General features: G+C 46.6%; 1 long non-coding RNA gene across 1 annotated transcript; it reads left to right on the plus strand.

The window, feature by feature from the left end:
* The first annotated feature begins 1453 nt into the window (after positions 1 to 1453).
* Positions 1454 to 2996, plus strand: LOC123061328 (uncharacterized). Its single transcript, XR_006428906.1, has 2 exons — positions 1454 to 2072; positions 2683 to 2996. It is a non-coding gene; the product is annotated as an uncharacterized lncRNA (long non-coding RNA).
* Positions 2997 to 13529: the final 10533 nt, after the last annotated feature.

Here is a 13529-nt window from a genome sequence, read left to right on the forward strand (position 1 = left end):
CATGTGTACCCCCAAGCTACCAACTTCGGCAAGGCCCAGTCGAGGTTTTACATCTAACGGGATATCTTTCCCTTGAGCACGAAGTAGGATATTCTTTGAGAATCTCCCTACCTCCCTCACTCGAGTACACTTTGCAAAGATCACTTCCAGCTTTCTAGGTTGCGACAAGTGCAACCCGAGAGTTTTCCTTTTCCCGTAGAATCATTTATTCAAAACGTTTTATCTTTTAAACCGTGCGTCCAAACCTCGAATCGTTTTCACCATTGGATTCCTTGCGTCGAGATCTTTTAAACTAGATGCCATGTTGATAGGTTTTGACGAATTCTTTTTTCAGGAGAACAACTGACGAAGAAACCGAACTAGGAGCACTTTTTCCCCCTTTCCGAAAAGAGGTACGATCGTGCCTCTTGCACAAGCAAAACCATACCACTCGCGGAAGAAAAATAAATAAATAAACACGATGAGACACGACCGTGCCTCTCGCGGAAGCAAATCCTTGCCCCTCGTAGAAGGAAAAAACATGTGTTTTTCATTTCCGAGATGCACTGCCGTGCCTGTCACGGAAGCAAAACGGCGCCTCTTGCGGAAGAAAAAAATGCGTTATTTCCCGTTCCGAGAGGCACAGTCATGCCTCTTGCAGAAACAAAAAAATGAGGGTTTTTTTTCGTTTTCGAGAGGCATGGACGTGCCTCTCGCGTAAGGAAAAAAGATAATGTGTTTTTCAAGTTTTTTCTTAAAAAAATTTGTCCAAAAGCTAAGAAAGGCTGATCAAAAACAGAAAAGTCAAAAAAATCTAGAAAATGCGTGCGAAAAAATAGAAAAAATATATCAGAGGGAGCACCTAGAGCGAGACACATGGCGGCAGCTGATGCGAGACTTTATCAATTTTTGTCTTCCCCCTACCATCATTCTCTTTGCCATCCAAATTACTAAGTCCATGGCTCATGCTCAGGTATGAGTGGAGTTGAAAATGCTGAAGCGAGAAAAAGTATGATACAATTACTTGGCTTGGCACCGGGGTGTTCATGATTTATAATTTACGCTAAGAAGACCGAGTTATGCCATCGCTTACATGATTAAATGAGTAGGAATAACATTCTGTAGCATTGTTATTTTGAAGATTAATGACTATTTTCTAGCATTCTTTTATATTATTATTTTGATATTTATAAATTCACCGTTTCTCAGCATTCATACCCAAAGGATTGCATGATTAAGACGTGTTAGGTAGCATTCAACATAAAAAAAATGTTTTTATCATTTATCTACTCGAGGACGGGCATGCATTAAGCTTGCGGATGCTAACACATCTCCAACGTATCTACAATTTTTTATTGTTTCATGATATTATATTATCATTCGTGTATGCTTTATATGCAATTTTATATTATTTTTAGGAACTAACCTATCTATAATACTTAAATAGTTCATCCCCACTATCTTATTTCTCTTGACATGCAAGCTATCCACATCAGCAACCACTCTCATACAACCACGTCACCTATGACCCCACATAATTTTAACCCTTTGTCCTTTTGTGCATCCATGTCATCCTCTTTTGCTCTACTGCCCGTGCTTTAAATTTATCGATGCCTTCCCGATTTGTTATTATGGCTGGGCTGTAGGTCCTCTCTTCAATTCTCTTCGTCTCCTTCAATTCCACCCACACAAACCGATCAAAAGCCACTGATGATTGTTTCCGTCTCCCTCTTCGACGTCTTCATCTTTTTTATTGAAGCAAACATTATGTCGTTCCCTATCCTGATGGTTCCTTCCATCTTCCGTGAAGCAATATGTCTCCACTAAATTGGCCTTCAAGTCTTGAAATCAAAACTCCCTTCACATCCTCATCCCGCTGTACTTATATACTGCTATATGACGACGACGACTTATGTAGTCTGCTTCAAACCCGGCCTCTCCCCTCCATAGATCGAGATGTGGCAGTGTCTTGAGGGAATCGGCTGGCCGAGGCAGTTCCCTCACCTCACATAGCGCGTGCTCTTCCTCCTTCCTCTCTTGAGACTTGCGGCGACTACACAATAGCAGATGGAGAGCGGCAGGACCGGATCCAGGTGAGTCCCCAACTATAAGTCACGCTCGTCGGGGGATCGATCCATGCCTATCCATTCCGTCCACCCGTCGATCGATCTGACGCAATCGATTCATAGTATTTTTCTTGAATTTCGTGGTCCATGGAGTCCCGGGCCATTAGTCCCGGCGAGACGACGCTGTCATACATGTATGCGTCGTGGCCCCGTCCAACGCTGTGAAGGAGCTGCGGAGCGGAGGTGGGGCGCGGTGGCGCGCGTGTGTCGGCGTGCTAGCCGCGTCGGCCGTGGTATTGCTGATGGTGGGCGGCGATGTGGCGGCGGACATGCCGCGGCTAACGGAGACGCCGTGGAGTCTTGGAAGGAAAGCTGGCGTGTCGGAGAAGACCTCCTCGGCTGCGGATGAGATGGGGTTCCTCGGTGCGGGCGCCGACGCTGGCAGGTTCTCCTAGAGCAAAGCCATGCTCCGGGTTCCCCTGGAGCAAAGCCATTCTCCAGTGGCAGCGCACCTGCTTCCATTTTCAGCCCGAGAAAAACTGGATAAACTTTACGTGCATGATCCATCCATTTCTAGCCATTAATCCCTTGCTTTTGATTGCAGGGCACTGTACTGACTTTTCTCCTTTGATTATAGGTGCACGAAAGTGAGGCCATGACCAGGAGCTAGGTGGCGGTGGACTGGAGATTTTCTCTCTGTTAATACTGCCTCCCTCTCTCTCTCCATAAATATCCATGTCTTCTCTATGTTCGCTTTCTCTCTGTTAATTCTCTAGGAAGGATCAACAGATTATGAATCACAGACTCTGAATGGTGCGACGGGTTCAGTGGGCATGTGCGACTATATCCTACACCTTCGTCTAATCTATGTAATTGAGCTATTTTTGGCACTCTCAAGCGATTGTTATGAACTAGTTGAATAATAACAAACTATGGCAAAATATTTCAGTACTGAATAGCAGTAGAAAGTTTATTACAAAGGGCGGTGACCACCATCTCATAGCGAAGATTTCATCTCAACAAATTATCCATCTTTTATCCTTTCAACCAAATACAAAGTTGGCTACCTATAACCACTTCTTATCTTCTCAATCAAACAGTAAAATGGCCATTCCTAGCCCTCGGTTGGAGATACCTGCAGCCACCTAAATCTATTGGCAAACCAAATGCACCACTAATTACAGGATTATTCATATACCTATTATAGCATCAGAAACATATAACAAGTCCCGCAGCAACGCGCGGGGTATCATCTAGTTAAGTCAGTGCCTAATGCCAGTTTCTATTTTTTCCTATTTCTTTGTTTTGCGGAAAAACCATACCAAACAAAGTCCAAACACGATGAAACTTTATAGTTATTTTTTCTGAACCAGGAGAGACCATAGAAACTTTGGAGGGAGGACAGAAAGTCCACGAGAGAGCCACAAGATCACACGGCGCCCCCTCTCCCCCGGAGACCCCCAGACTTAATTTTGGTGCTATAAATTCCCTAAAATCTAGAAACCCCAGAGCGAGATCCGAAACAATTTTATTACCGTTGCAAGTCTCTGTTCTTCTGCGATCCCATCTGGAGGCCTCCGCCGGTACTCTACCGAAGGGGGGGGGGGGTTGATCACAAAAGCCATCTTGATCAACCTTGCTGCCCCCATGAGGATGCGTGAGTAGTTTCCACAGGACCTACGGGTCCATAGTAGTAGCTAAATCTCTCTCTCTCTTTCTCTCTCTCTCTCTCTCTCTCTTTGATCTTCAATACAATGTTCTCTTCGGAGATCGATCCGATGCAATCCATTCACGCGTGTTTGTTGGGATCCGATGAATTGTGGGTTTATGATCAGATTATTCATTGAAAGTAACAGAGTCGGTTCTGAGATTTATTATGTGTGATTTTATAGCCTTGTATTTCTCTTTGATCTATCCATCTTCTCTGGCCAAGTAGATTGATTTATCTTTAGTGGGAGAGGTGCTTGGTGGTAGGTTTAATCTTGCGGTGCCCTCACTCGACAGTAGGAGTAGCGAGGCACGTATTTGTATTGTTGCCACCAAGGATAAAATGACGGGATTCAATAATATTGATTGATTATACTTTGTCTATATTATGTCGTCATTCTCCAAGCATTACTCTATTTGTTATGAACTTAATACCTTAAGATGCATGTTGGATAGCGGTCGAGGGGTGAAGTAATAGTAGCAGATGCAGATGGATGTCGGTCTACTTGTCTAGGACGTAATGCCTATATATTGAGCATGCCCTGAATAACATCATAACTATGCACTTTTCTATCAATTGTCCAACGGTAATTTGTTCACCCACCATTACTACGCTCATGAGAGAGATGCCTCTAGTGAAAGGTATGGCCCTTGGGTCCATTCATTTTGTATTTAGTAAAACCCTAAATTCCTTGCTACAATCTTTTTATTTTTTTTGCAATTTATCTATCTGTATTATCATAATTAATCCTTGCAATTAACGAGTACAAGGGGATTGACAACCCTCTTGCCCGTGTTGGGTGCAAGTATTGGTTTTGCGTGTGTGCAGGTACTGTTGTTGTTTGTTTGCGTGAGTCTCCTACTGGTTCGATAAACCTTGTTTCTTAAATGATGAAACTAGTATTTGCCACTATATTGCATCACCCTTCATCCTTGGGAAATCCCAACGCATATCACATGTATCACTCACCACCTGCACCTCCGCCACACCCGGCACATGCATTGTCGGCCATGCACCCCCGTGCTGGCCCAATGCAGCGCCAGCCTCGTGCCCATGCCGCCATGCCACCACTCGCACACGCGGCGGCGCGTGCACCAAGCAGTGAGCGCCTACAGAATCCCATGGCTCCCATGTCGCACGACGTGAACGAACAAAGAGAAATAATTAACCCCGCTGCCACCAGTGCCGCGTGGGCTTTGCCCGATGACGCCCACCGGCGGCGGCGGGAGGCTATATAAAGGGAGCGTCACCCTATGGCTAGGTTTTGTGATGTAGGGTGGAACCCTAATGGTCGATCTTTTCACACTTGGAGGGGAGGGGAAGGGATCAAATCAAAGAAGAACACAAGAAGAATGCTCAAATAGACAAGATCCAATCACACATATGCTAAATACACATACACATAAGACGATACAAGGATCCAAAGTCAACACGAGAGGATACAAAGGGTAGCTAGTTCATCCCAATCCTTGATGGAGAGAGGTCTTGAATCCTAGGAGGATCTTCCCATAAAGGGGTCTGGAATCCACTTGGGGGATCTTTTCACATGGAGGTCTTGAACTCCATGGGAGTGGTAAGTGGATGATCAAAGCTCTATCTCAAATGAGCTCTAACCTTTGCTAACCCTAGCTAGGAGGAGGTAGGGGTCCTTATATAGTAGTCCATAAGGTAGGAGGGGAGAAGGGGGGTACATGGGCCTTTGGCTCGGTTAGGCACGCGCAGGTGCCGGATGTTCGGGCTGGGGGCCGGATGTCCGGGTTGGTTTCGGTTAAGCTTCTGTAGGTCTTGAGCCTGATTTCCATACGGGGGTCGGATGTCCGGCGGCTCGCGTCGGGCCAGATGTCTGGGCCCTATAGCTTCTGGGGCTACTGGAGTGTTGCTGTTGCGGCTGTCTTCAGGCGCCAGATGTCCGAGCCATGGGCTGGATGTCCGGCCACTATAGACGTTCAGTGGTTCCTCCCGTCGTGCTCCTTCATCCATGTACTTGGGAACCTGTACATCATTCCATGCATCTCTGAGAGGGTCTTCTTGGAACCTAAGCGCACATAGCATTCCAGATTGAGGTAGTAGTTGTGACGCCCCCGATTTGATCGTACACTAATCATACACGTAAATGTGTACGATCAAGATCAGGGACTCACGGGAAGATATCACAACACAACTCTACAAATAAAATAAGTCATACAAGCATCATATTACAAGCCAGGGGCCTCGAGGGCTCGAATACAAGAGCTCGATCATAGACGAGTCAGCGGAAGCAACAATATCTGAGTACAGACATAAGTTAAACAAGATTGCCTTAAGAAGGCTAGCACAAACTGGGATACAGATCGAAAGAGGCGCATGCCTCCTGCCTGGGATCCTCCTAAACTACTCCTGGTCGTCGTCAGCGGCCTGCACGTAGCAGTAGGCACCTCCAGTGTAGTAGGAGTCGTCGTCGACGGTGGCGTCTGGCTCCTGGGCTCCATCGTATGGTCGCAACAATCGGGTATAGAAAGGGGGAAAAGGGGGAGCAAAGCAACCGTGGGTACTCATCCAAAGTACTCGCAAGCAAGGAGCTACACTACATATGTATGCATTGGTATCAAAAGGAATAAGGGTATCATATGTGGACTAAACTGCAGAATGCTGGAATAAGAGGGGGATAGCTAGTCCTATCGAAGACTACGCTTCTGGCCACCTCCATCTTGCAGCATGTAGAAGAGAGTAGATAGCAAGTTCACCAAGTAGCATCGTGTAGCATAAACCTGCCCGGCGATCCTCTCCTCGTCGCCCTGTTAGAGAGCGACCACCGGGTTGTATCTGGCACTTGGAAGGGTGTGTTTTATTAAGTATCTGGTTCTAGTTGTCATAAGGTGAAGGTACAACTCCAAGTCGTCCTGTTACCGAAGATCACGGCTATTCGAATAGATTAACTTCCCTGCAGGGATGCACCATATTTCCCAACACGCTTGATCCCCTTTGTCCGGACACACTTGTCTGGGTGATGCCCGGCCTCGGAAGATCAACACGTCGCAGCCCTACCTAGGCACAACAGAGAGGTCAACACGCCGGTTTAAATCCTATGGCGCAGGGGTCTGGGCCCATCGCCCATTACACACCTGCACGTTGCGAGGGCGGCCGGTGAGCAGACCTAGCAACCTCCATTACAAAAGGAAGTTGTGTTACGCGGTCCAACCCGGCGCGCACCGCTCAGTCGCTGACGTCACGAAGGCTTCAATTGATACCACGACGTCGAGTGCCCATAACTGTTCCCGCGTAGTTGGTTAGTACGTATAGGCCAGTAGCCAGACTCAGATCAAATATCAAGATCTCGTTAAGCGTGTTATTTAGAAATAACCGCGGACGCCGACCAGGGCCAGGCCCACCTCTCTCCTAGGTGGTCACAACCTGCCCTGTCGCTCTGCCTCAAAGTAACAGTCGGGGGCTATCGGGAACCTAGGCCCACCACTACCTGGGTGGAACCACCTACCCCTTCAACCCCTAACATCGGAATCACTTGCGGGTACTCAACGAGCCAACCCGACTTTAGTCACAACATGTATAGTATGTATGTATAGTATATACCCGTGATCAACACCTGACGTGATCACGGCCCGATAGTATAGCATGGCAGACTGACAAGAATGTAGGGCCACTGATGGTAATCTAGCATCCTATACTAAGCATTTAGGATTGCAGGTAAGGTATCAACAGTTATAGCAACAATGATAGGCTATGCATCAGAATAGGATTAACGGAAAGCAGTAACATGCTACACTACTCTAATGCAAGCAGTAGAGAGAAGAGTAGGCAATATGTGGTGATCAAAGGGGGGGCTTGCCTGCTTGCCCTGGAAAGAAGGAGGGGTCATCTTCGATGTAGTCGAACACACGGACATCGACAACGGCCTCAGAGTCTACCGGAAATAAGTAACGGAGGGGGAACACAATAAATAACGGAGCAATCAATGTAACAAAAAGCAAGATGCGGCATTACGTTGTGCTAGGGGTGACCTAACGTAGGGACAGGTGATACCGGTGAAGGGGGGGGAAACATTCGGGAAAGTATCCCCGGTGTTTTGCGTTTTCGGACAGATGAACCGGAGGGGGAAAGTTGCGTGTTCTCTATGCTAGGGATGTGTGGCGGACGAACGGGGTGCGTATCCGGATTCATCTCGTCGTTCTGAGCAACTTTCATATATAAAATCTTTTCATCCGAGTTACGGATTATTTTCTATGATTTTTCAAAGATTTAACAATACCCGGAAAAATTCCCTGAAATTTTGCTAAGTCTGAGAATTCGTAAATTTTAAACATCTTTTAGCTGTTTTCAAAAGGCTACAACTATGGATCTGTACTTCCTATGATTTTGTGCCTTATATCAATTTTGAGCATTTTTCTGTGATCTACATGTTAGTGTCACTTTCATCCATATTAGAGTTCATTTGCTTGACCATCAACAACTCTAAAGTAGCTATGCAAATAAAGCTGTTTTTCAGTTTTTCAGTTAACAGAACATACCACTTTGCGATTTTCATAGGATTTAATCCATACATCGAAATGGTTTGGTCCAGTGGGATAAAATGGAGTTTGTCACGTATACTTTCTAATCATATTTTGTTAGCCTTGTTAACAGTTGTTTAACTGTAGTTTAGGGGCTGCCCAGGGGTTTAGTCAATGTAAAAACTTTTTTTTTTGCAGTTCAAAGAGCTATATTGATCAAGACAGAGAGTTACAGTCCTTGTACAGACAAGCCTCTAGAAATCTATGAATAAAATTTATCCAGACACAACGCTTTCTATGAGGATTAGCTTGCCTTGCACATAGATGTGCAAGCTCATTAGCCTTTCTAGGAATATAAGACAAAACAAAAAACTGAAAAACTCTCTGAAAGCTCTTTAGTTTCCTGAAGCACAACAACAATTTCTGAACGCCCAAAATTATTGGTATTCCAGAGCTTCGTAATAGCCAAAGCATCAGTTTCAACGATGATGTTCCGGAGACCCATATTACCTGCAAGTCGGCCTCCATCTCTAATAGTCAACGCCTCCATAACAAAAAAATTGGCTGCATGTTCATACCATAGTGCCTGGGCACGAACGAGTTTACCTTCATGATCGCGCACACCTACCCCTGTACTTCCTTGGAGACAATCAGCCAAAAAACTTGCGTCCACATTCAGCTTAATGCAATTAATTTCCAGGGGTCGCCATTTATCGTCAGCCTTAGTAGGCATTTTCTTTCCTTCTTTTGATGAAATTATCAAATCCATAGTCACATCAGCAGTCCATTTCACCGAGCATTGGATCGACCGCCCTTTATCTCCGTGCTTCTTTGCATTGCGCTCTGACCATACAGACCAACATCCACATAAGATGACAGCGGCATCTGTATCACTGACCATACCTCCATCAATCATATCCATCGCCCATGAGTCCGGATGCAAACGAGGAAGTTTGACACCCAACATGTTCCTTATTTGATGCCAAAACAGCTTAGCCCATGTACAATCGAACAAAGAATGAGTGATTGTTTCTTCACATCCACAATCCTCGCAGAAACTGATTTGTTCAATATGTCTTTCCTTCAGAATAGATCGGCATGGGATAAACTTCCTAATCACACGCCACCAAAAATTACGGACCTTTGAGGGTACAGGCATCTTCCAAAGCTTCTTCCAAAATGTTCTATCATCACCTGCCGAGCTAGCTGGATTATTTGTTTGCTGCCGAGCACCAAGCATTGCCCTGTAAGCTGACCAGACACTGAAATTTCCACTTCTCTCTAAATGCCATGCCCAGTTATCTTCTTCCATCCTTCCCAAAGGAATCATTTGCACAGCAGCCGCATCAATAGGAAGGAAATTATTCTGTAAAACCTCTCTATTCCAGTCTCCATTGTATGGGTCGATCGAGTCCTCGACCATATTCACGGTCGAGTTTTGAAGACATAAAAGGGGTTTAAAGCCCAAGTTTGAAGGAATCCAGGGATCCTCCCAAACTCTAGTATTGCTACCATCACCAATACGTTTGATCAGGCCATGAGTTAGAGCTTCCCGTCCATACATAATTGCCCTCCATGTATGCGAGGCATTCTTTTTCCTTGTCGCCGTCATAAAATCAACATCATGAAAATACTTGCCTTTGATCACCCTGGCACAGAGTGAATCCTGTTGTGTGAGAAGTCGCCAACCCTGTTTAGCAAGCATTGCTTGATTGAACAACTCAAGGTCTTTAAAGCCCATACCACCCACACATTTGGGAGCAGCAATATCCTTCCATTTCTTCCAATGCATTTTGCTCGTATTTTCATTTCCTCCCCACCAAAACCTGGCAATGGCAGTTGTGATTTTTTTGCACATATTTTTGGAGAGACGGAAACAACTCATAGAATAGGTTGGAATGGCTTGAAGGACTGCCTTGATTAAAACTTCCCTCCCAGCGCTATTTAGGAGCTTTGGAGACCAACCCCTAATCAACTTCTTAATAATTGTAAGTATGTGCTCAAATTATTACAAGTAGTATTACAGCAAAGCAGCAGCGGCACTAGCAGCAGGCAACGCAAGCGGCAGCGGCGACGGGCGCAGATGGCTGCAGGAGGACGCGCGCGAGCACGCGACGTACGCGCAAGGCGAGGCCGCGGCCGGGCGGCGATGGCGAGCGTAGGGCGGATGGGTTGCGCGAGCGGCAGCGGGAGTTGGGCGCGGCCCGACGCGCGTGGGTGGTGCAGCACTCACAGGCAGGCGCGGGTCGGCGGGAGGCAAGCCGGGCACGGCGGCTACGGTGAGCAGAGGCGGGGCGCGGTAGCCGCGCAGCGCTGGCAGTCGAGCAGGGGAGGGGACGCGCGCGTGTGCACTGGGCGCAGCCGACGCGTCCGAGCGAAGGCAGGCGCGGCTCACAGCAGGCGTGGACAGCTGGGTGAGCGCGAGCTCGTGTGGGATCGGACCGTGGCAGCTACGGCGATGGAATCGAACGGGGGTAAGGGGGAATCAAAGGCGCAGCTCACTGTGGTTCTTTAGGCGAGCTCGAGGTGGTCGGGGATGAACTGGAGATGCGCGAATCGACGACGGGGTCGACGACCGTGGCGGAGAAGATGACGGCGGTGACGAGCGTACGAGGCCGCCCTTCTCGATTCGACGCACGTAGGCGAAGAAAAAGACGACGGTGAAGCTCCTGATCATCACCGGGAAGCTCGGGGAGGCTCCGGCGCACGAGGTTGACGACGGTGCGGCCATGGTTTCGCTCGGGCAAGCTCGGGATTGTGTGTGAGATGCGAGGGAGGGGAAAACTGAGGGACTAGGGTTTTGGCGAGAGAGAGAGTGTGTCGAGGGCTTGCTCTTATCCAACCCCTCGACCGCAGGATGGCCGACAGCAGCGGCTTCGGCAGCCATGGCGTTTTTTTTGAGTAACGACAGCCATGGCGGGTGGATGCGTGCCACGCACAACCTCTGCCTTCTCCTCTGTACTGAGATTGAAGGAGGCCTAATACTGTAGCAATAGGCCTTTAGTGCACAGTAGACCTTTAGCGTATTCCCTTTTCTGTTTTTTTATTTTCTCTCCGCTTTGTACTCTATACTAATACCTAATACTAGAAAGAGTTTTGATAAATATGAGACTTGTCTCATAAATACTCTGCAATATTATGGGGCTGTCCACAAAGTTTGGGATCAATTGGAAAAAAGTCCAGCCTTTTGTTAATTTTGAAAAGGCCGTATTTAGTGTTGTTAACCCTGTTTTAAATAGGTTAGGAGCATCTAATTACTTCTAAAGATTTTTCTTCTTGTATTAAAATTACTTAGTGATTAATTGTAATACAATGAACATTTTTAATTCACTGTTTTATGAAATTATAATTTGACTTGTTTTTTTAATTTGCATTTGATCTCAATTTGAAACAAGTGAGGTTTAGAAAAAAGTTTAATTATGATGACATGGCATGATTAGCAAGGGTTTACTGTAGCTTAACTATCGGGGTGTCACAGTAGTCATGTCTCATGTGGGTCATACGAAATGTCATTAAGGAGAGATGCCAGCTCGGTCTCGATAGCTCTTGCACGTGCTTGTGTCATCGGTTCACTTGGCACTTGGGGAGACGAAGGTGGGTCCATGGGGGTGACCATAGGATGCTCCGCATCAATTTGGCTCCCGGGTAACTAAGGCGGCAGGGGAGGGGACGGGGAGTAGTTTGGACCTTCTTGGGATAGAGTTGTGAGTTAGGATTTCGGCCTTAAAATTCCCCTTTTTTGAACCCTGAACGGTAGAACAATCGCTCTACGATATTTTCATATACATAACACAAGTAGTATATACAAAGTATAAACATTGAAATAAATACAATAGCCTAGAGCTCAGCCAATTCTAGTTCTCGGGGTATCCATCTAGTATGATGGAACTAACTAAGATGTAACTCTATCCAAGTTCTAAACTCCGTGACATACTTGCTTTTAATTGTGTGAGATATGAGAAGCAAATCATCCTTAAGTAAATACATAGCGACTCTAGGAATATCATGCATGAAGATTTTAGAATTTCTTTGAATCCAAATGTTCCAACAACCCATGGTGATGATATTTAGGGCAAAAGAGCTAGGCAGAGTGTGCATAGTTAGGGCATCTCCAAGACAAACCCGCAAACCGCCCGCATCCGTTCGGACAACGCCGTCCGGACTGCGGAAGCCATCCAATGTGGGTCTGTAACTGTCCGCAGGGCGGTTCGGGCGCATTTTCTCCTACAAATTGGAGACAAAGTGGGGGAGGTTTAAGGGAGTCCGAACAGCAGACATGTAGGACTCCGACACCCCCAGCCCACCTAGCCACCCCCCGTGGTCCCATTTCCTTTCACTCCACCCCTTCTTCCCCTTCCTTTGCATCTGCACCCTCCACCTCCACCGCCGCTGTTATACGTCTCCGGCCGCCACAGAGGAATTTACGGACGTCCGCAACCAGCACCGACGCACCCGCTCGCCTTTACAACAAGGTTGTCCACCTTGAAGTCGTTGTACCCTGATACGTCTCCAACGTATCTACTTTTCCAAACACTTTCACCTTCTTTTGGACTCTAACTTGCATGATAAATTTACGGAGACATGTTTTGGAATTTATAAAAAATACTGGCGAAAGAATCAACGTAAGGGGGCCCACAACCTATCCACGAGGGTGCATGGCGCGCCCCTACCTCGTGGGCCCCCTGAGGCTCCACCGACGTCAACTCCAACTCTATATATTCACGTTCGGGGAGAAAAAAACAGAGAGAACGATTCATCGCCTTTTACGATATGGAGCCGCCGCCAAGCCCTAATCTTCATCGGGAGGGCTGATCTAGAGTCCGTTCGGGGCTCTGAAGACGGGAATCCGTCATCATCGTCATCATCAACCTTGCTCCATCACCAATTTCATGATGCTCACCGCCGTGCGTGAGTAATTTCATCGTAGGCTTGCTGGACGGTGATGGGTTGGATGGGATTTATCATGTAATCGAGTTAGTTTTGTTAGGGTTTGATTCCTAGTATCCATTATGTTCTAAGATTGATATTAATATGACTTTGCTATGCTTAATGCCTGTCACTAGGGCCCGAGTGCCATGATTTTAGATCTGAAACTATTATGTTTTCACGAATATATGTGAGTTCTTGATCCTATTTTGCAAGTCAATAGTCACCTACTATGTGTTATGATTCGGTAACCCCGAAGTGACAATAATTGGGACCACTCCCGGTGATGATCGTAGTTTGAGGAGTTCATGTATTCACTAAGTGTTAATGCTTTGGTCTGGTACTCTATTAAAAGGAGGCCTTAAT

The sequence above is a fragment of the Triticum aestivum genome, chromosome 3A (assembly GCF_018294505.1).
Source record: "Triticum aestivum cultivar Chinese Spring chromosome 3A, IWGSC CS RefSeq v2.1, whole genome shotgun sequence".
NCBI lineage: Eukaryota > Viridiplantae > Streptophyta > Magnoliopsida > Poales > Poaceae > Triticum > Triticum aestivum.